The sequence below is a fragment of the Perca fluviatilis genome, chromosome 10, assembly GCF_010015445.1.
Source record: "Perca fluviatilis chromosome 10, GENO_Pfluv_1.0, whole genome shotgun sequence".
Taxonomy (NCBI): Eukaryota; Metazoa; Chordata; class Actinopteri; order Perciformes; family Percidae; genus Perca; species Perca fluviatilis.
Window position 1 is genome coordinate 28906511 of NC_053121.1, and position 22742 is coordinate 28929252.

Sequence of the window (22742 nt, forward strand, 5' to 3'; positions counted from 1 at the left end):
GAGACTCTGCAGCTGTGTCCTAAATCTCCCTAGCAACCACAGATGGCATTGTCACGAAGGTTCACAAGCTGTGGACAAATAAAGGTTTAACAAGTAACAGCCAGGCAGGAAAAAAGATGTAATGTAGAAGTGCACTTGTTTGAATACAGCTACTGGCACTATCTTTAGTGTGGTCATTTTCCTCCATATCTGCACCAAAGCACTATAAAGGGCTGAAATATTATTTTCATCTGAATAGTTGACAAAAAAAAAAATCATCAGTAGTAAAAATTAAAAATAGCATAGAAATGAACCACAGTGTACTGTATTCATTCAGTTTAACTGTAGGCTACATTTTAAGAGCTGGCTGCCATCGTTTCCCAAGAGGTGGAGACTTTCAATATGGCTTCCAGCAGTGTTTTTAACACAGGGACTTAAAACTGGGTCTTTCTGTTGAAGGGCAAGCTGCCTAGGTGTTGGGTTAGGGGTTACTAAACTGATGCTCAAGTTTTCATAGGATTAAACATTTTGCTGTTTTTAACCATATAAAAGTATAATTGTATTGTACAGATAAAAAGGAAAAAAACATTCTTGGCTTTCCTTTTGGACAAAACTGTGGTTCATCATCGTGAGGCAGACAGTGAGATCCATTGTGTTAAAGCATAATGTATAGTAGTGCAAAAAAAAAAAAAAAAAAAGATTCAAATTGATATCGAGATTCAAGCTCTACAGATTCAAAATCGAAGTCGCCAGATTTTACGCTAGTCACTTTAAAAAAAAAAAAAAAGGCTCTAAGGGGGTCTGAAAAGTCGCTAAATTGGCAACACTATACACAAACTAGCACTCGGTCACTGCTGTTGTCGAAAACTAAAGGTTGCGTTTACTTAAAACTGGTAAACCTCGTGGTGCATTCAAAGTTATTGTAAAATACCCTTTTTTTTGTCGCTTAACAGCAATTTACTGGTGAAGTTATTATTGTTCAAAGTTGTTGTTTTTACATTTTTAATAAATAATTTAAATTCCCCCCTTTTTTGTGCCGATCCGAAAATTTAACCAATCCGTGACTCAAAACCGTGATCTGAACCGTGAGTTTTATGATCCGTTGCACCCCTAGTTCTGTTAAGATTAAGAATTTGTCATCTTGACTTTCCACCAAATAATAGAAAAGTATCGATAATGGTATCGTTAAAGACTCAGATCGTTAAGCAGTCTCGAAAATGGTATCAATATCAATAAAGATTTATGATCCCCATTCCTACACACAATGGGATTCAGCCTTGGTGTGAGTGACTCACGGCTTGACATTATGTATACTCAACTGACTGCTACAGTTCATCTTTATTTTGTAGGCCTGAACACATAAGCGGTAGCAGTGGCTGAAAATTGTAGTTTGGGGATTGAAGGGGCAGCTTTTGTAAACAATCTTATGTCAATAATACGACTACTGGCACTACTACTAATAATAATAATAATAATAATAATAATCACTACTACCAATAAAAGTGATAACAAAAACAACACTATGAACTAAGATGCAAATTAAGTCTATACTGCTGCACATAGGTGGGTGTAATGTTTTTTTCTGCTATGAGCAGAACTCATTACACAACCTTATTTCCATTTTTGTGCTTCAATGAGCTGAAAACTGATTGTGAGAGTCATGCATCAAGTCAGGTCTATAGCTATGCACACATTTATACAAATCAAATGTTTAGGCGGTACGGTCAGAAGCTATAATATTAATTTATTCTTAAAACAGCACCACAAACAGGCACAGAATATAAAAGCATTAATTGCATGTCAACAACCACATTCCCCACAGTAGACAGAAAACCACCTGGCACACTGAACTGTAGATGTAGCGCCATGAGCAGACAAATTGAATTAGCCTAAATAATTCCCTACCTGCATGATCAAATATGAACACAACTGTACATAGTATATGATGAACAATCCCACTTTAGCTGCTAACGGATTCTAGTTAGACGCTAACTATCTGTTTGCCATTTGGTGCTCAGCAGATAGTTGATTATAGCCAATTTAAAGAACTTGTTTTTGGTTAATAAAGACCATGATAAAAACAAGCACTTGTCAGTGCTCTATGGTGCTCAAACTATGTAATGCCTCATTGTTTCTAAACTAAATATAAAATAAATTTGGCAATTTTGTAGGGATGCACGATATATTGACAATCATATCGTATCGGCAGATATTGGTCATTTCTTTTTTTATACAACAGCATCGGTCAGATGAGCAAATATGGGCCGATGTCAACAACCGATAATTATTACCGTAACCAAGTGTGGCAAGACCAACAAGGTAGGGCTGGGCGATATGGAGAAAATCAAATATCACGATATTTTTGACCAAATACCTCGATACCGCAGCGATATTATAGTGTTGACTATCGGTGCTTTCACAAAATACTTACACAATGAGATTTTTGATAAATAATCATCAGTAATATGGATATAATGACTAAGTGGGTAAAGGCAAATAATAGAACAGCTACAACAGTCTGGTAAGTTCAGAAAATGACATCACTTTACTGTAATGCAGCCTTTAAAACCAGGAAAAGACATCACTTATGCCATATTACAATATTACAATATCCAAAATCTAAGACGATATCTAGTCTCATATCACGATATCGATATAATATCGATATATTGCCCAGCTTTACAACAAGGCATGTGTTAAGCAAGTAGTTAGTCACTTAGGCTACGTTCAGACTGCAGGCAAAAGTGGACCAAATCTTTTGGGGTCAAGGCACCAGGTGAGACTTCTTCAGAAGCCGTGTGAACACTCAAATCTTGCCCAGATCTGATTTTTTCAAATCAGATTTTGGCTATGTTCACACCGCAAGTCTTAAAGCCTAATTCAGATTTTTTTTGTTTGGCTGTTCACATTACCTTTTAAAATGTGGCCCTATATCAGGTTCCAGTGTGAACTGTTTGCGGTTTTGAAATGACCCGCATGCGCAAAAGAACAATAACAATGACATCTAGACACAGCATATTGTTGCACTAAAGTTAGGGAGGTTTTGGAGGAAGTAAGCAACAACAAACAGCCAAAAAAAAAAAAAAAAAAAAAATCGGATCTGAGCAAAAAATCTGAATTAACGATCAAGACTTGCACTTGAACGTAGCCTTATAGTCTTTAAAAAGAAATGTGTACTCTACATAGATGATCTACCTTTTATGGTTCAAAGCAAAGTTGCCAGTCAGTGTCAATTTCCTGTCCTTTGGTGCATATAAAAGCTAGCAGGTTTTAATTTGTTTCAAAAACAAAACAAACAAGCAAAACAGAAAACAAACTCAAGACGCGCTTAGAAGGAGCTAGGCTTGTCCTACAGGCACCCTAAGCCCCTCTTGTACCATCATCCCAGTGGTACTTTGGGCATGACAGACTTCTACAGATATAAAGTAGTAGCTGTAACAACATAATAACTGCGATATACTTTCAGTAGTCGCAGCAGGATACTTTATAAGTTACTATAAGTTAGGTGGATATAGGACATAAGCAGACAAAGCATCAAAGTGGCATTAGCTAAGTTTCCATCCACTTGTCAATCGAATTATCTGAAATTCAGTAAAAAAAAATCATGCGAATAAAGCTGGTGTTTCCATCAAACCGCTTTAAAGCGAATAAAAACCTGTGCGTAATGACGTCACATGCCGTTTTGCGATTAAATTGGTATATCGAATTGATTTGAGACATTTTAAGGTGTTTCCATTCATTTTTGCACTGAATCGCACAACATTTAAGCGAACTTTTGCGAACAAAGTTTTGCTAGACAAAAGTAATTTTTGTTAATATTAGAAGCCAAGCTAAGCTACGATGGGCCTTTGGCTGAGGATATGATCCAGCTCATCGAAAAGGTGGAACTTGCCTATTATTTTCCCTCCGGGCACCGCTGCGAGACAACTCTCTTTTTTGAGACATGCATCGCTGTTTGAGCGCCTTCCATTTACTCCACAGGACGTCCCACGGCTTGTCGTAAGGGACACTCTAAAACGCTTAACGTGAAAAAGCTTAACGTGGTTTAATGTATCTAAACAACGATCAATCATCACCAGATGTATCATGGTCATATCTTGACATGAACACTTAAGCCTGTCAAAAAAACTAAATCGAAATCCAACGATTATAGAAGTTATCTCACGTTAATGTTTTCTTCATCATAGTGTCAGATAACGTCCATAATATTTGGACATTGGGTTAGATTTGACTGTTTTAAGTGGTTATGATGAGCAATATAGGAGAGGAGTTTGGTGATGATTGATCGTTGTTTAGATACATTAAACCACGTTAAGCTTTTTCCTCGCCATAGGGCCAATGATGAAGAAAACATTAACGTGAGATAACTTCAATAATCGTTGGATTTTGATTTAGTTTTGGTTTCCATAAGGCAATTTTTCATTCGATATCACTTAATTCAGATAAAAACGTGTGGATGGAAACATAGCTACAGATACAACTTGTTTAACCTGCACTTCTTATAGACATTAAATGACAGAGAAGGGCATGTTGTCAAGGACCTTTGACTGTGGCACATTACCAATAAAAGGCTTTGGCATTTTAATTAAGACATCCAAAGCTATTATTTTCATTGGCAACAAATTCTCCTGGGATCCTGTTTGACACCTCTTAAAATATACTCCAGAGGTACAGCTGTCATCTTTGCTGACAAGAATAATCATTTCAATTTAGGCTACAATTACTGTAACCTTTGACCCATATATTCACTCAACATATCATTCACCAGAATCACTCACTGTAATTGTCATGCACATTAAATGTCTTGGTGACATTTCTGACATACTGCCATCTGACAGTTTGAATACTGACACATATTGAGTTACACAGTACTGTACATACAGTACACACTGACTCACAAACTGTAGTCCTAATGCAAGAGCACAAAGTCCTCACATAGGCTACGGCGCAAAGGCACTGTGAAATATATACTGTGAAAATATCGGCGATACATATCACTCTCCCAACATATAGGAAGAAAACAAATTCATGCAGTTTCTTCTTTATTCTCCTTCTACATTCAGGATCTATATAGGGCTGACACTCCACTGCTTGAAAAAATACACAGTGATGGAGCCTGGATGTGAAATCACTTTGAACTTTAAGCAACATGCCGGCGTGCCGGACCTGTAAACTAGGTTAGAGTACGGTGTTGTTACAGCACATGCCTCATGGCTAAAACACCGCAAAGATCGCTGCCTACATGCCCGGGAGGATGCAGGTCAGCAGGTTACACTGTATGATGACACCCTACTACTCTAGTAGTTGATGTTTACTTTTGAGCTCTATGCGTTTTAACCATTCTATGACCAAATGTGCCACAAGATAAAAAATTTTACAGAATTTGTATTTATTTATTTTTTAAATATAATCATTATTTTATAAGTTTTATATTTTTTGGGTCACATTTTGCAGTCAGTAGAGTAGAAAAAGCTGATGAGTGCTGACAATTATTTTGGCACCAATGTAGACTGCAACAAAACCTCAAAATATCTGCAAGCTAGTGGTCTATTTTGTTTGACACGGCCATTAAAGATTTGCAAGCCCGTTTTTGTCCTTGGTGTAAGACCTCGGTGAATCTGCTCAGCTAACTTTCCTGCTTCCACCCACACCGTCTTGTACTGGATGCAGTTGCATTACCTCTCTCAGCCAGTGGAAGGATCAACACAGGCTGGGAAGGATAATCCCCATTGTGCCAATCTGAGAGACTAGCCTCTGGGATACGACAAAATGTAGGCTATACGCTGAAAAGGTTTGCTTTGCTGTTCATCATGAACCCCCTGACCACAAAAACATAAACAAACTGGCTTTTAGTTATCTTGCCATTCAGAATGGCCTAACCTCACCAAAGGAGGCATGATCCAAATTGAAAGGGGCAACCTTAGGCCTGAAAAGAGCCGAGTCATTAGAGTATGGTCCACAACTTCCCTCAAGGTCTCAACATTACACACAAGCTTTAGGAGACATTAAGCAGACAAAAATGCCTTCAGGAATAACAAAATGCTTTAGAGAAGAGTGATGAATTTATTACACCGAATTAGCATGTAGATTTGATTTTGGTGGATAAAAATAAAATAAAACTAATCTGCAACAGGAACTGGAAACATTCAGGTATGGACTTATATGTGTGTGCCTAAGTTTAGTAAGAATGCAAGCTGAATAACTGTCATATCCATACAAGTATGTTTCTTAGTATGATTGAATACCAGCCTTGGGCAGATAAGCACGACCATTACGCGCTTTGTGATGATGTTATTCATAAATTCAACAGTCTTGCTTATTTTTGCATTAATTAATACGTGCACAAAACCCGCACCACCACAAATTATTCCTGACCTAAAAATAAGAACAGACTGTAATTTTGTTTTTGGCACCACGCAGCAAACTAGTCTGCATTGCATTTTTAACATGGCCAAGTGTAAGCACTCTGTAATCCTCTATCACGTTGGTTCTTAACAACACTCAATTAAGGAGGGGGGCTTTTTTCTTACAACAATTCAGGGGGTCATTACAGGGGTCCCTGGGAGGTTCAAACCTCACACATGCTGCCCTTCTGGCAGAGTGAGTAGGCATATTTTCATGAAGAGGGGGTTTGTCTGTTGTCACCAGAATAGAGCACAGTCTGCTTTGCTGAGCAGTATTTTATGATGCAGTAAAGAAAAAATATGACTTTGTTCTCACAGCCTCATATAAAGACACATTTATATGTATTTGTTATTGCATTGATAAGAAATAAATTCCAAATCCTCACCCCTGTAATGGATTTGTACTCCATTTGACTTTTAATTTCACCCTTTTTTCTACCCCTTCCAATTCGTCTGCAATAATCTCTGTGCCTCACAGTAAGTATAATCATTAGTAGTTATACTAGAGAGGCACTTCTAGTTTGGCACCATGACCATTTGCCCTGGCACCCCCTCTGCTTGTTCCTTTTAATTTGCAAAAGGTACATTTTCAAGACAATCCTTGTGCTCATCAGTGGCCATTTCTTCAATTAAACAAGTTTTTTCTTAGCGAATGTGCACTCAAGTAAGAAAAGAGGGTAACACTTCGCTTGAAGGTATCTACATAAGAGTGACATGACACCGTCATGAACACAGACACTGTCATGACACATGAACCCTGACCCTAACCAGTCCCTCAAGGATTTCGGGGCCTTTTTTTTTTTTTAGATTGTTGCGGCCCAAAATGCCCGATTTTTTCTTTGTAAAAAATTGCGATAAAAGCTGCAATGTCTTTTGTATGTTTGTTGCAATGAAGTTGCGGGAGACAGTGAAAGTTGCAATTAGTTTTTGTATAGTTCTTTAAAAATAAAAAGGAAACTTGTTTCGGGGAGAATAAAATTACTCTGGGCTGAGTTTTCCTAGTAACCAAAAAAGCTCAGGATGCTGCAAATGTTGGTATAATATCAAAATGGCTGGTGGATTTAATAATAATAATAATAATAATAAATTGAATTTATATAGCGCTTTTCATGGACTCAAAGTCGCTTTACAGGGCAGGGTAGATTATAAAAACATAACAAAACAAGTAGAACAAAACAAGATACAGATGAAAAAGGGAGGGGGGCAGGTGGACTATGGGTAGGCTGAGGTGAAGAGATGGGTCTTGGGCGGGACTGGAAGATGGTGAGGGACTCAGAGGGCGGATCTCTTGGGGGAGGGAGTTCCAGAGCCTGGGAGCTGCTCTGGAGAAGGCTCTGTCCCCAAAACAGGCGCAGGTTGGACTTTTGGATGGAGAGGAGAGCCGGCTGAGGTGGATCTGAGGGACCGTGAGGGTTGGTAAGGGAAAAGGAGGTCAGTGAGGTATGAGGGGGCCAGATGGTGGAGGGCTTTATAGGTGAGGACCAGGATTTTGTAGGTGATCCGGTGGGAAATGGGAAGCCAGTGGAGTTGTTTTAGGACTGGAGTGATGTGGTGCCAGGATTTGGAGCAGGTAATGAGGCGGGCGGCTGAGTTCTGGACCAGTTGGAGTCGGTTGATGTTGGTAGAGCTGATGCCGAGGAGAAGTGAGTTGCAGTAGTCCAGTCGGGAGGAGATGAAGGCGTGAATGAGTCTTTCAGCAGCGGGGGTGTGAGAGAGGGTCTGATTTTGGCGATATTGCGGAGGTGAAAGAAGGAGGTTTTAATGACTTGACGGATGTGAGGCTCAAGGGAGAGGGTGGAATCAAAGATAACGCCAAGAGTCGCGGGGCCTGGGGGGGAGATGGGGAGGACAATGGTGCCGTCGATGGTGAGATTGGGGGTTATTGGTTTTGCTGAGTGTGGATTTGGAGCCGATCAGAAGGAATTCTGTTTTGTCGCTGTTGAGTTTGAGGAAGTTGTGTTGCATCCAGGTTTTAATAGCTGACAGACAGGAGTTGATGTGGGAGAGGGGAGGATTGTGGGGGATTTGGTGCTGAGGTAGATCTGGTGTGCGTCAGCATAGCAGTGGAAGTCCAGGTTGAAGTGGCGGAGTATCTGACCAAGAGGGAGGATGTAGATGATGAAGAGGAGGGGGCCAGAGTCCGGGCGCCGGAACACCTTGAGTGACTGTGGCTGTGGCAGAGGTGTGGTTGTGGAGAGAGATGAAATGGGATCTGTTGGAAAGGTAGAGTGGAGCCAGCTGGAGTGACACCGTACCGATACCGAGGTCTTTGAGTCTGGTGAGCAGGATGTTATGGCTCACAGTATCGAAGGCTGCACTCAGGTCGAGGAGGATGAGGATGTTGAGGGAACCGGTGTCAGCAAAGGTGAGGAGGTCGGTGAGGACTTTGAGGAGAGCGGTTTCTGTGCTGTGTAGGGGGCAAAACCAGATTGGAGAGGTTCGAATAGGTTATTGGCAAGAAGATGGGTTTGTAGTTGTGGAGGCGACTATGCGTTCCAGGGTTTTAGACAGAAAGGGGAGGTTGGATATTGGGTAGTTGTTGAGGAGAGAGGGATCCAGACCAGGTTTTTGAAGGATTGGGGTGACAGCGGCAGTTTTTAAAGCAGAGGGGACAGTTCCAAGGGACAGTGAGGAGTTGAAGAGGTTAGTGAGGTAGGGGGCATAGGACCGGGAGGCAGGACTTCAGGGGAGTAGGTAGGGAGGGTCAAGGGAGCAGGTAGTGGGTTTGGAAGAGCTGATGAGTTTGGAGATTTCAGGAGGAGTGACTGGGTTAAAACGGGAGAGGAGGAAGTGTGGAGGAGGGTGGGGAGGTCTGGAGGGATGGAGAGAGGAGGGTCCAAGGTAGGTGCTGGAGTAGATCCTGGAAGGTCAGATACAGGGGATAGGGATTTGTAAATGAGATTGATTTTGTCAGTGAAAAAGTGGAGGAATGAGTTGCAGAGATCCGGAGTAGAGGTAAGGAGGCTGTTGGTCCGAGGCTTGATGAGGTTGTTCAATGTGGAGAAGAGGGTTCTGGGGTTTTGGCAGGGGTCGGTGAGGATGGTGGAGAGGTAGGCAGATTTGGCAGCAATGAGGGGCATCTTTGTAGGCGATGAGATGGGATTTATAGGCTTCATGATGGACTGTGAGGGATGATTTCTTTGTCAGACGTTCAAGTTGGCGGCCAGTTTGTTTCATTTTCCGGAGTGCAGGTGTGTACCAGGGTGAAGAGGTGTTAAAAGTGACGGAGTTTTGTTTTGAGGGGGCCAGGGTGTTGAGGGAGGTAGACAAGGTGGAGTTGAGGTGGTCTGTGAGGTCATCGGGTGAGGTGAGGGTTGAGTCCAAGTGGAGAGTGGTGGAGAGCAGGTCAGAGAGATGGTGGGGATTGATAGATTTGAGGTTGCGGGAAGGTGATTTCTCTGAGGAGGCGGCGTGGGGTTGGAGAAGGGATGGTGAACCGTATCAGTTTGTGATCAGAGAGGGGAAAGAGGCATGGATGGAGGTCGAGCACTGGTTGGTTGGGTTGGAGCAGACCAGGTCGAGGATGTGACCTTTTCCCGTGGGTGGGGAATGTGACGTGTTGGGTGAGAGAGAAGTTATCCAGTAAAATTTTGAATTCTGATGAGAGCTTGCATGTGGGGGAGTCCATGTGGATGTTTAAGTCACCGAGTAGCAGCAGACGGTGGAGAGAGAGATGGGCTAGTGTGAGGAGTTCAGTAAAATCAGAGAGGAAGGAGGGATTTGGTTTAGGTGGCCGGTAAATGAGGATGACTGTCATGGAGGAAAGAGTTTTGAAGGCGGATATTCAAACGATGATACTGAGGGGAGGGTGAGTTCTGTGATCCGGAAGTTCTGATTGAAAATGACGCGAGGCGACACCTCCACGGTGGAAGCGGGGTTTGCAGATGTAGTTGTAGCCAGGGGGATGCTTGGTTGAGGGAGAAGAAGTCGTTGGGTTGTTGCCAGGTTTCGGTGAGCAGAAGGAAGTCAAAAAGTGTGTTGTCGAGGATTAGTTCATGGAGGGCAGGGGCTGTATTGTTGGAGCGATCGGGTGTTGAGGAGGGCAAAGTTGGCATGGTGAGAGGGTGGTGGGATGGGGGCAGGCGACTGAGAGGTTGTCCCGTTTGCGCGTGGTGCGTTGGGGTGTGTGGGGGTATTGCAGTTGAGGGGAGAGGCGGCAGTTAGCGCAAATGATTGGAGAGTATGATTGAGTGTATGTGAAGTGGGGAAAGCACTGTAGTCCGGTCCGGGTTTTCTGTGTAGCCTGATGATGCGTTCAGCCCTATGTGAAAGAGTGGGTGAAGCATTCAGATGACGTGGGACAGGTGCAACAGAGCGCAGGTGACCAGATGGATGGAATGGATTGTCCGTGGTGGAAGAAAACAAACTTGCGGCGAGGCTTCTGTGGATGTAACGGCGGCCGTGAAGTCCGAGCTGTTTGATGACTGGGATGCAGGATGGAATGGAGTAGTGTATTACGACCCAGTTGCAGAGTTGAATATTTGATCATGGCCGATGCGGAGGGGACGGAGAGCTCCGTGATAGTGGTTAGTCGCGGGGGAGCACAGAGGTGGAGGTGGAGATGGATGAATGAGGTGATTGCCAAAATGATCCACAGCATGACCGGGGAGAGGGAATCTCTAGTCTGTCGCTCGCATCTGGTGGAGGTTGTTGCCTATGAGGAGGTCAGCAATCGGGTTAGCCGCCGAAGCCAGGATTTCCGGCCACGTTTACGGGGCAGCTAGCTAGCGGCTAACCGACGGGCAAGAGTCCGGTCAAGGAGCCCCCGGCGGCGTCGGGGAACCAGCAGAGACTGTCCAGAGGTACAGAGGCTGTCCAGAGGTAGGGGGTACAGCGAACACAAACACAAGAGAATAGCAGACGAATAGCAGATGAATAGCAGACGGAGAAGCGGCGAATAACCAGCGCCAGCGTCCTCTCACGTCGGTTGCAGTATTTAAGACAAAAAATACAAATTTATTGAATGAATCAAATTCGAACATATGTCACTGGCTTGTTTATCTTTTCATTGTTAGTTAATTTTCTATCCTGGCCTGGGACACACATTCATACGGTTCGATAAAGTACTTATTGGACTTTAACTTATCATTGCACTTACAATAACGAGCGTAGCTGTCCTCAATTTAGGTCATCATGTACGTCTCATCTCCGGTTTTTCCTGCAGCCAGTGTGTGTGGGGGGGAACTGTATGAGCAGCAGCCCCGCCCGCTGCAGAGAGCCGACAGAATTGAAACAGCAGCCGCTGACTTTAGAGTGAAAAATAGTTACAGCGTACATTGATGTTAAAATGTTGTGGTGTATTTTGTAGCGATGCTGCGTTGCTGTGTGGAAAGGAATCCGCCGATCCTGTTCGTGACGCCAAATATGTGGTGTATTTTGTAGCGATGCTGCGTTGCTGTGTGGAAAGGAATCCGCAGACATTGTTTCTTGATTATAAAGGTTTATTTACATCAAAGAAATCAGCATCACGTACAAGCCCTGCAGAGCTCGGAGAGGACCGTTTCTCAGATTCTCAAAAGTCACTCTGCCTTTTCTTTGTTTGAACATGGTATATATCTATAATATGTGTAACATAGCTGGGGGAGGAAACAATACTTTGACCAATGTCTATCATCCTTTTGGAACCAAGCCAACAAGGGCATCCCTAATTCTTTCCAGATGTTTCCAGAGAAGTGTCCAGCGAATGTAGGCTAGAGTTCATACGAGTTTCTTTGTTACCAAAAACTTAAGACAAAGTTTATAAAAAGGTCCGTTAGAAGTCCAGATACTACAATGTCTACAGGTTGGCAGGATGGTCTGAAATGTTTTGCACGGTCTATCGCTGTACGTTTTGTTGGTAAATGTGAGATGTTTGAGTCTCGTCTTCATATCGGAAACAAGCTCTCTCTCACTCCCGCTTGGTCAGTGGCTCTCATTCACATTATACTAACATAAAGTCTGGCATGTGGGACTGCTGGGATTGGTTGAAGTCGCTGGAAACTCTGGTTATTGGTCAAATTTGCTGCCTAACCCTAACTTGTCATGACAAAAACCGAATGACACTCAATGACAGAAGCGTTATGTCATAAATGTTTGACTGTTTATAATGTTTATGACACGTTCATGACAGTGTCATGTCACTCTTATGTAGATACCTTCAAGTAAAGTGTAACCGAAAAGAGAATAAAAAATGACCACCAAAATATGCTGACATTTGTGCCACTCCATCTTTGCCTCCAATTTGCCTGACAGCTGAACTTTTCATTCTGAATCAATATGCAGTGTTGTTATGCTATCTACTATTGCTGCAAAGTGCACCCTGAGATTGAGCAGTTTCATTTACAGTACAGTCACTTTTTCTAAGTGCCATTTGTGTGCAAAGTTCTATTGTGTGGCTGTGTACCTCAAATCCAACTATGCCGTGCTGGGTGGAAAAACATGTTTCTGAGCTAGACTTTTTTACCTATGAAATAAATACTCACAAACACACTTCTTTTAACAGGAAGCTGCTGGGTGGCCCACAGGATGATTATTGTTTTGAGAGGTTTGAAGGTTTTTGACTTGATGACCGAGAAAGGCATTCCCTGCAGGACTGAACGTTGACAAACCACTTTGCTGCCAATCCCACATGCCAGCCAATCATTTGACCACCCCGGCATCCTACTGAAAATCAATGGCCACAAAAAAAAAAAAAAAAAACTTTGGCGCACATTTGTTTTCTTATTAGTGGAAAAATCACATTTACAACATCACAAAAAGCATTTTGTCTACCTATTTCCCCCAGATGTGACAATACAGGAGATAGAGTTAGCAGTAAACCCAAAATCCAGGCAGGAGGAGTTTTTTCCAGTTTCAACATGGGAGATCAAATAAGTTTGTCTTGGTTATAATATAAAGTGGCAAGTGGCACATGATGCAGGGAGGAATACATTTACCAGGGCAAAAATCATTATTCAACAACTTATTTGAATCCTGCAGATAAGCAACCTCAAGAGAGACATGTCAATTATGTTTTGGCTGAGACACTGGTCACTATAGGGGTTTTGTGCCTCACTGTGGATAATGTAAATGCAATAATGCAAGAGCCTATCTGAAACCAGCTCATTTTCAGTCGGAGATTGGGTATCCCTTATTCAGGTGATGATTGGATTTGTGACATGCTCTCCTCTTAGGTAAAATGAGTGTAATTATGGGCTTGACCTTTAGGGGCATTTTCTGCATTGAATCCTCTTAACAGCATTCAAAAGTGAGAATAAATCTGGGATTGGTGGAGTTTTGTATATTTCATTGGCACTTCTATTTCCTGGGGTTAACTCATCTTGTGCTGGTGTACAAAAGCACATCAAGAGTTTTTTTTTTTTCAAAATCTAACCACAGGTAAGGGAGAGGTAGAGACCTAGAATAAGAGAGAGATTTTTGTCTCTGGGATTTTGAGATACAAAAAAAAAAAAAAACAAGCTTAAAAATGTATTAGGATTATGGAACGATTCTGGCATCTTTTGGAGCAAATGCATTCATTAGAAATTACTTGGAATCAGTGGGTCTCATTTAGCAACAGTTCTTAAAGGCTAACTACCATATTTTTTAAACTGGACCCTATTTTCTCATGTTTTTGTGCGTAAGTGACTGGTAGGAACAACAATCTTTGAAATTGGTCCAGTATTAAGTGTGAATGCTGTAACCGGCAGCCACAGACTAGGCTGTGATTAAGGCCTAACACTATGGGGCAAATGTTCAGCGTCAGCGTCAACTACATTTACATACTGTGAATAATTTTTTTTTTTTTTAAATCAAGAATCGTTTTTGAATCGAATCTTGAGCCTAAAAATGTATATTGAATCAAATCATGAAATTTTCTGAATGGTGCACCCCTAGTCACTAGTGCTAAACCCAAAAAAAACTATATTTTTAGCGTGTAGAGAGCCAACATATATCACATGTTAATCAGTAAACTTTATTTCAACCAAAACTAGAGTTGTGATGGTTGGAAAAGTGGAAAGACAACCCAAAACGGCTTTTCATAGTTTTATTTTGTTTCTGTCGACTTTGAATGAAGTGTATTTTACGATGCTAAAATTACTGTTTATTTATAGAATCTGGTGGGTTTAGCGAACGCAATTTTGCAGATGTTTTTATTTTTTTTAATCTTTGATCTTACTCTTTAACAGAAAGGTCAACCTCCTTAGAAATCCTTTCCATAATGTCGTCAGACACTTAGAATATTAGTATGAGCCTGACAGTAGCAAAACGAGCACTTTTGTGAACGTAAATACAAGCTGCACAGTTGCCCTGCTAACTTACATTGTAGCTTGTTTCGCTGCTGCTGACTGCAGCAATTTCGCTTAATACTGGACCAATGTCAAAGATAGTTGTTCCCATCAGTCACTTAGACACAAAAAAATAGGAAAATAGGGTCCAGGTTGAAAAAAAGAAAAAACAGTAGTTACCCTTTAATAAATCGCTTCATTGAACCCACAACGCACAAGGACATGCCTTGTTGTTTTGTCTTTCAAAATCACAGTCTTACTATAAACACCAAAGTCTATGACATTCTTTTATTTGCAGGATACATTTATATTTACATTTATTACAGAATTTTAAATGCCGTTCATTGTTTTCTGTATAATGTCTAATTTTACAGACCTCTTGCAGAAAGAAAATTCCCAAAAACTGTTTCCAGGATTACCACTATCCAATTTCTGAAACCCGTCACTAATAATCGCTCACCCTTAATGATGAAAAATGCATCGATAGTTGAATTATTTACCCTTCATAGCAAAAAGCTGACTGTTGGATAATTCAGCAGCAAGCATATTTATAGAGAAAACAAAGACAAACATAATTAATATACTCTAAGTGATGGGAAATTGTTACTGTAGGTATAACACTTCATATTAGAGGCTGTAATTTGGACAAAATTGGAGCTTGATGCCAATTGTGAAGATGTCCAAGACTTGCTGTGATTTAAAAGTATTTTATAATCAGTGTTACAAAGTTGTTGTAGTGTTGTTCATTGCTTTGATTGAGACAATTTGCGTATGAAGCGGAGCCCATCACACTGAATGTTCAAGAGAGATGCTTGACTGAGTGACGGTTTATTGTTTCTGACAACACAGGGCTTGAATAGTCCTTTGTCACGGTGCACTGGAAAGTCAGGCATGCCATTTCTAGTGTACTGTGATTGGATTTTGTAGCACTAGTCAGACCAAATGTAAATAAACTTCCACAGAGCATCCATGTTTTATCATGTAAATGTATTCAAATCAACGGGAGACTGGTACCTTTGCACCAGCAGCTGCTACAATAGTGATACCAAAATCAATGCAGGCAAGAATTTTCAGTTATTAGAGAAATATGAAATTGTATACTTGCATTCAGAAAACACTTGATTCTAAGAGGCAGTCAGACATCATTTAATTGTACAGTGTCCCTTTCTTTGACAGCCTCTTTTCTGGGGGCCCTGTTGGCAGCGGTCACTGTCCTCCCAGGACACAACACTCACTGCCTGCGTGACTGATTCTGAGCTGCGGATCTGCACAGAAAGCTGTTTGGATAACTGTCAGCTCTCCCTCTGTCATTGCCATCAAAGATGAAGGGTCATTTTTCTCAATCTCACCATGACTCCCCTCAAGAAATCTGCCTCAAAAATGCAGAGGGATGTCTTCCTCGCCTCCCTCCCAGCAGCTTGTAATAGATGGCTCATTTCTGAGTGACAGTCAATCCAGCGTTTTGTATTGTTGTATGGTGGACTCATTCTGTACAATGGAGTTTGTGTTCAACAGCATCAAAACCATGTTATTGTATGTGCCCCAATATTATTATATGAAAGAAGAGTTTTACCCTAAATGGGTTCAAGGGCAGATTACATACATCATTTTATTTTACATGTGCACTAAAAACATTTTTAGTTTGCTTTTTCCTGCTATGCCTTAATGTACTTAAACAGTTCAACATGAAATCCCAGCAGCTGAGTAGACATTGAGGATTTCATAGCTGTGCTCACTGGCTTGTGAATATACTGAAACTTGTCTCCAACAAACGTGGAGTTACAGAGCGCACTAGACAATGCCAAATATTATAGCAGCTTCCTCTCCTCCAGTAGCTACCATTCATCATCCTCAGCCACTGGACTCCTAAGCATCTCTCCCTTTGGGTGAGAGATTGATGGTGACCTCAACTCAGTTTATTGAGCGTCCACCTACTCTTCTTGCCTAGCGAGCACTAACCATGTAGCATCACTCTCTTCCGGTCCACCTCCTTCCTCTGCAGACAGATTTCTGTTGCTTCGACAGGTAGCCTGGACCAAGATGATATGAAGAAGAGATGTCAGCTCCTTATAATTCCCAGGATGCACTGTGTGACTGTTAGCCCCTGACAGATACAGTGATGGGACCCTGTCTGATATACTCTGGTGACCTGTTTGTCTAAAAAAAACAATTTCAAGGTCCCAGTCCCTCTATCCAAGCACTGAGTGTACCAAAAGGTTGAAAACTTCAATAACGGCTTTTACATCTAGTTAGTGAATTATTTGGCTAAACAATTTATACTTTGTCAAAAATATATATTGTACACAACATATTCACCAACATAAACATTTAAATCTCATGACAACATCTGCCCTGTGTTGCTTAATTTGGCATACATCACATATTTGCAGTCACCTGAAAAAGCACACTATAAATTGTAACACACCTCAAACAATCACACAACACTGCCTTGCTGACAAGGGATGATTGATTTTTAAATAGAGACGTTATTGATCCTTATCCAGGATGTAAATGAAAGCCTCCTCGACATCGCTCCTGACAGCCTGCGCCTGTTCTATTAGGGAGATGAGAGGGAACGTGTGGAAAAATGAAGGCCATCTGTCTTGATGGTATTATGTCCTCTGTATGCTGTGTCTGATGTAAACAACTTCATTTTTCAAGATATGATGAACCTTGGACTATCATAAAACACACACACCGAGACCCCCAGCGTCCACGAAGCAAAACTCAGCAACCTCTGACTGATATGTGCTCAGTCAAATCTTTTTGAAGAAACAACTGCATGCATCTTTTATGTACTGATAGCTCTTAGGTAACAAAAGGTTCCAAAGGTGGGTGGAGTCTGACTCCATAAATTACAGTGGCAGAGTAACATGCTTGACTTGAAGTGTATGCTCTGTTAATAATATCCTATATCAGAGTGGCGAGACACATGCCCTTATTCTCTATCCCACTTGGGGCACAAGGGCAACTCCTCCTTCAGACATACACACATGCTGCCAGCATTCAACCCTATCTGCTCTATCAAGTGTCCACTCACTCAGTCAAAGCAATGCCAACTATCTCAACAGGAAGTGGAGTTATTAAAAAAATAATCCAGTAAAAATCGAAGTTCCAGTATTAACAGCATAAACTGCCAGATAAAACAGGATAATCTACAACACGCCTTGTGGAGCAATAACACATGATGGGAAGTAGAGTTGTTATACTGATACCAGTTTCAAAAATGGCTCGGATAATGTCTGAAACACTGGTATTGGTATTTGTTCATGTTTCACAGGGTTTAACCTGAGCCAGGCCATGATAGCAATCATATTACATCCATACAGGGTTAGTAGAGCCATTTAAAAACTATATAATTTTTTGAATGCACTGGTATTCAATTGGTACATGGTATGGGCCAACAAGTTCAGGACTCGGAATCGGTAAGGAAAAATTGGTATTTCAACATCTTTAACGGGAAGGCTTTTTAATCTTATAATAAAACACAATAAAACCCAAAGCTTCACTAACTACTTCCCAGTGACCAGATAAGCAACTATGTTTATTTGAGTCAGACCTATAAATACACTGTAGTTCTTGAAAGCAACTTCATCAGTTGATTTAGCTTATCGCAAATACAGTAGGTATAAGACAGCCAGTAAGTACAGTAGTCACTCATTTTTTTCCTGCCACTTTGCTGTCGCAAGGTAATCTTTGTTAAAAATGAGAAAAGGAAATCACATTAAAAAAAAATCAAGTATGGGCTTGGGTATACTGTTTACAGCTGAGTACATGCATTGGCATGTAAGCACGAGATGTTTCGCCCATAGTCCCTGGGCAGGTAAACAATTGACAATCAACATTTGAGGAATTTTTAGGTAATTAGAACTATGGTAATTCAATCAATCCCTGAGAACTTGAAATTTTGTAAAATGGAGTGCAATTTTCCACTTTCATTGGCCCAAGTACTGCAAACATCACAGTTTTCACATTATGGTACACTGAAACGATCAATAAATACCCTGCCTTGGTCTTCAAAACTAACTGCTCTACAGCAGAGAAAAAATGAGGATAATTTAAGGGACAATAAACTATAGTTTTATGTTACATTTATTCACCTCTCCAGATGGAAGAAGTTAAATCTTGATTTCCTGAACAACTCAAATTATTCTGGGGCTTTTAGTTACAAGGTGAAAGCCTTCAAGCATTTTTTTTTTTTTTTTTTTTAAATTAAACTTTTATGATTATGACACATGCCAATATGGATACATTTTATGTGGTGCTTAATGTACTGATGCTGACTTCCAAGGTATATGTATACACTGGCATCCAAGCACAGTGTTTTCCTTTTGTTGTAACCTAAAACCCATAAAAAATTAAAATGGGCCCTGAAATGTTTTCAATGGTGAGACTACATGCTCAATATCTCTGGAAGTAATTATATACATTTTCATAATAAGGCAATAATATAAAAAAGAAAAAAAAAAAATCACAATATTTTCACTGTAGAGTCACTTTAGTATGACTGTTACTCGTGAGTGGGGTGTAATTTTAAGCCATTTCAATAACTTTAAGTAAAAACTACAGAATGTTAGAATGATAGTTTTAATTAGAGAGTTTCCAATGCTCACAGTCAATCAGCCATACTTCTATCTGCTCCCAGATGGTTTTTGTGTATATTTATTAACTACTTGCATGGGTCAGCCAACACATTTGAATGGATGGGGACATCTGCAGCAACTCAAAGCTCTATTATGGCTGTGATGTCCCATCAGAAATGACAAGGGAGCTAGTTATAGAATAGGTTTGTTTTCACTGTCAACTGTGCTCTTGCACTGCATTGTCTCCCTGTCTGTCACAGCATATTAACAAAATATTTAGATTTTTTTTAAATATATTGAGTTGCATAATCCAACTTTTTTAGATAGAATCAGTGTTTACAAAAAAAAAAGAATGTCTGCAATGCTTTGTATATTCGGTGCACTTAAAAAAAGCCAATGACCTTGCATCGTCACACTATCTAAATGCTTAAAATGTAAAAGGTGTACCTTTGATATACTGCAGAAAATCCCTACAGCAATACAATTAGTGACAGTTCATTATAAAACATTTTCACAAATAGCAGAGCTGGGGGGGGTTTGCCTCATGAGCCGAGGTTGTCTTCCCTTTGGTAGGGCAGTAACTGTAAACTTACTGCCACTAAGAGGGTATTTGTTGAACAATTTCCATCTTAATTGTGTGACAATGAAACAATTTCTTCTCTCACAAGTGCTGGAAGTGTTTGTATTTTACAATTCGGTCATCATCCCATTTAATAACTTCACTTTGTAACTCCTCACTAGATTGGATGGCCTATTTTTGAGCATGCAACATTCATACTCCTCCCCTCAAAAACATGTGATACAATCAGATAGCCTCAAGCATGTTTTAATGAGTTCCTGAACAAAAATAACTTTTTTTGTTCTCCATGGTGTGTATAAATTTATTAGGCCTAAGTGAAAATAATAAATTGTCCTGACTCGGTTTAGCTCGGTCTCACAATCATCTTTTGCAGATACACTTAAATAGAAGGCCTATAGCCTACCAACACAAGTTTAAATATCAGGCTTTGAATCCTGGTAACCTAGGAAGGAAAACACCTCATCTGCTTTTCAGACACAAGCATGTGAATGAGGAGTGCTTCCTTTCCACAATGGATCTCACTGAAGTTCCCAATCACATTTTTGTCTGATCTGCGCTCACTCGAGCCCTCTGTCGACACACACCATTTCCGCTGGCAATTTATACCACCTGATAGGGTTAGTGGATTGAATCTGCAAGACAGCATCCAACTTGTTACTGCCAGAAAAGACAGGCTCCGTCAAAAGCCCTACTTTTGTTCCAGCTTTTGGCTGGAAAATTGTCACCTATTCAGCAGTGCAGCATAGTTTTACTGCTTCAGCAGCAATATTGCTTAGTGTCTAAATGAGGACTAGCCAAATGTTTTCACATCAAGGAACCCCATTTAGATACACATTAGAGCAAAGACCCTCATTTTATCAGCACTTCTTTCCAAAGCATCCCATCTGATATGATCTCTGTTAAAGTTTTTGTACAGAATTAGTTAACAGTGTGCACTGTGCAGGGACTATGTAATGATGTGGACAGTCAAACTTAGGATCTCAATGATCACCATTTTGCATGATCGTTTCCATGATTTTAGGGGAATGGAATCATTTTTTAAATGCAACTGCTTTTTAGTTTGGTTGGTAGTACCAGAATCGCTTTGAAGACCCCTGATATAAATGTCAATTTGTGACAGGTCTAAGAAATACATATAACAGACATGCTTACCTATCTTATATTATACAATATCTAATTATTTTGAGCATCTCTTACTTACTTACTACTAAATTCTATAAAACATTTAGCAGATTATTATTATTATTATTATTTTTATTATTATTATTATTATTATTATTATTATTATTATTATTATATCTTTTATATGTTGGTTTACATTTGAAGTTAATGACTAATGTCAGCCAAGAAGTAGTAATGATTCTGGCCTATTAAACCACAGGGGTGTGACTGTGCAGCTTTTATTTAATGTAAATTAAGTCTGAAACTACTTTTGGAAGTAAATAAGACATCACGTTGTAGACAGTTGGTGTCATCTTACAGACAAAATGATTGTATTCAGATTTGTAGCACTGTTGCATACAACAAACTACATAGACTACCATTGAACCACAGGATGACAATCAAGACAACATATGTGAAATCAAAAAGAAACAATAAATGTCATAGACATATGCCTTTCTATCCTCTTGGCATACAAAAAAAAACAGTAATTCTAAGTTTGCTTCTTGGGTTATTATTTCCACACATTGCACATATTAATAAAATGGATATATTGTACATATATTTTTGATTGCACATTTCTATTTTATGATTCTTGACTTTTGCAGTAGGCCTACTTGTTTTTTATTTTCTCATACTATGTTTATGGTGGCATGCAATGCATGTATCTTATACCCTTCTTTCCTAGCTACTGTAATTGGCACACAAAACAATACCTTCTATAATATATATACCGGTACATGTAGATCCTCATCAAATCTAATTAGACCTAGACATTACAGCACAGCTTAAAAACAAAAAACTTTTAATAACCAACAGTGAGACCTTCTTGACAGGATACAAACACTCAGCACAATAGCTGAATAGACTAAAATGACAAAACCTCAGCAGCCTGTGCATCTCATACAGCAATAAAACAACTTCAATGTACAAGCAAACAAGGCGGCATATGTTTAAGGATCTTTAGCTTTATCTAACGTTACAACTAACTTTACACAGCAAGTACAAACACAGATCCCCTGCCAGGGGCGACTTAGCAATTAATAAAGCCATCCAACATTACAGTAAGACAGGCAGGCAGACACAGAGATATAAAGACATTATAGTGAATGTGACTCACGCTGTTTGAAGATGCAGGTCTTTCGCAGTTCTCTTAATACATCCACGTTTCCTTTTAGCGGCGAAGTGGTCAAACTCCTTATTCCCAAAGAAAACGAGCCGTACCATAGTTAGCTAACAACGCTATAGCTAACTGCCAGCTGGGGTTGTTTAATTTGAAAGGCGTTGCTAACTTTAACAATGTAATTTATTTGTTATTAGGCCAACTTCACAGTTATTTCCAGAGAGTTCCTGCCCAGAGTTAGTATCCTTGTAGACTACAAGGATACTGTAGTGACAACTGGTAGGCCTACATCACGTTATACTTGAGATTTAGCTCTAATCAACTTCACCTGGGCTCCTTTCCATAGATACAGGCTACTTTCATTAACGGTAGATTCGACATGATTGCCTCAACTGCAAAAGAGTGCAACCATAGTGAACGTTATGTGACAAAGTAAATTGATATTCATTATATAGTTTGTAATATGGAGCCAAACTCAGTTTTATATATATTTATATATATATATATATATATATATATATATATATATATATATATATATATATATACACATATATATATATATATATATATATATATATATATATATATATATATATATATATACACACTCAGCAAAAAAAGAAACGTCCTCTCACATTCAACTGCTTTTATTTTCAGCCAACT

At 40.0% G+C, this 22742-nt stretch overlaps 1 long non-coding RNA gene across 1 annotated transcript in view; it reads right to left on the bottom strand.

The window, feature by feature from the left end:
* Nucleotides 1–22383, bottom strand: part of LOC120567081 — a 95710-nt gene extending 73327 nt beyond the window's left edge. The window contains exon 1 of the long non-coding RNA XR_005640516.1: nucleotides 22074–22383. This is a non-coding gene — a long non-coding RNA (uncharacterized LOC120567081). The remainder of the gene's footprint in view (nucleotides 1–22073) is intronic.
* Between the last annotated feature and the right edge of the window lie 359 nt (nucleotides 22384–22742).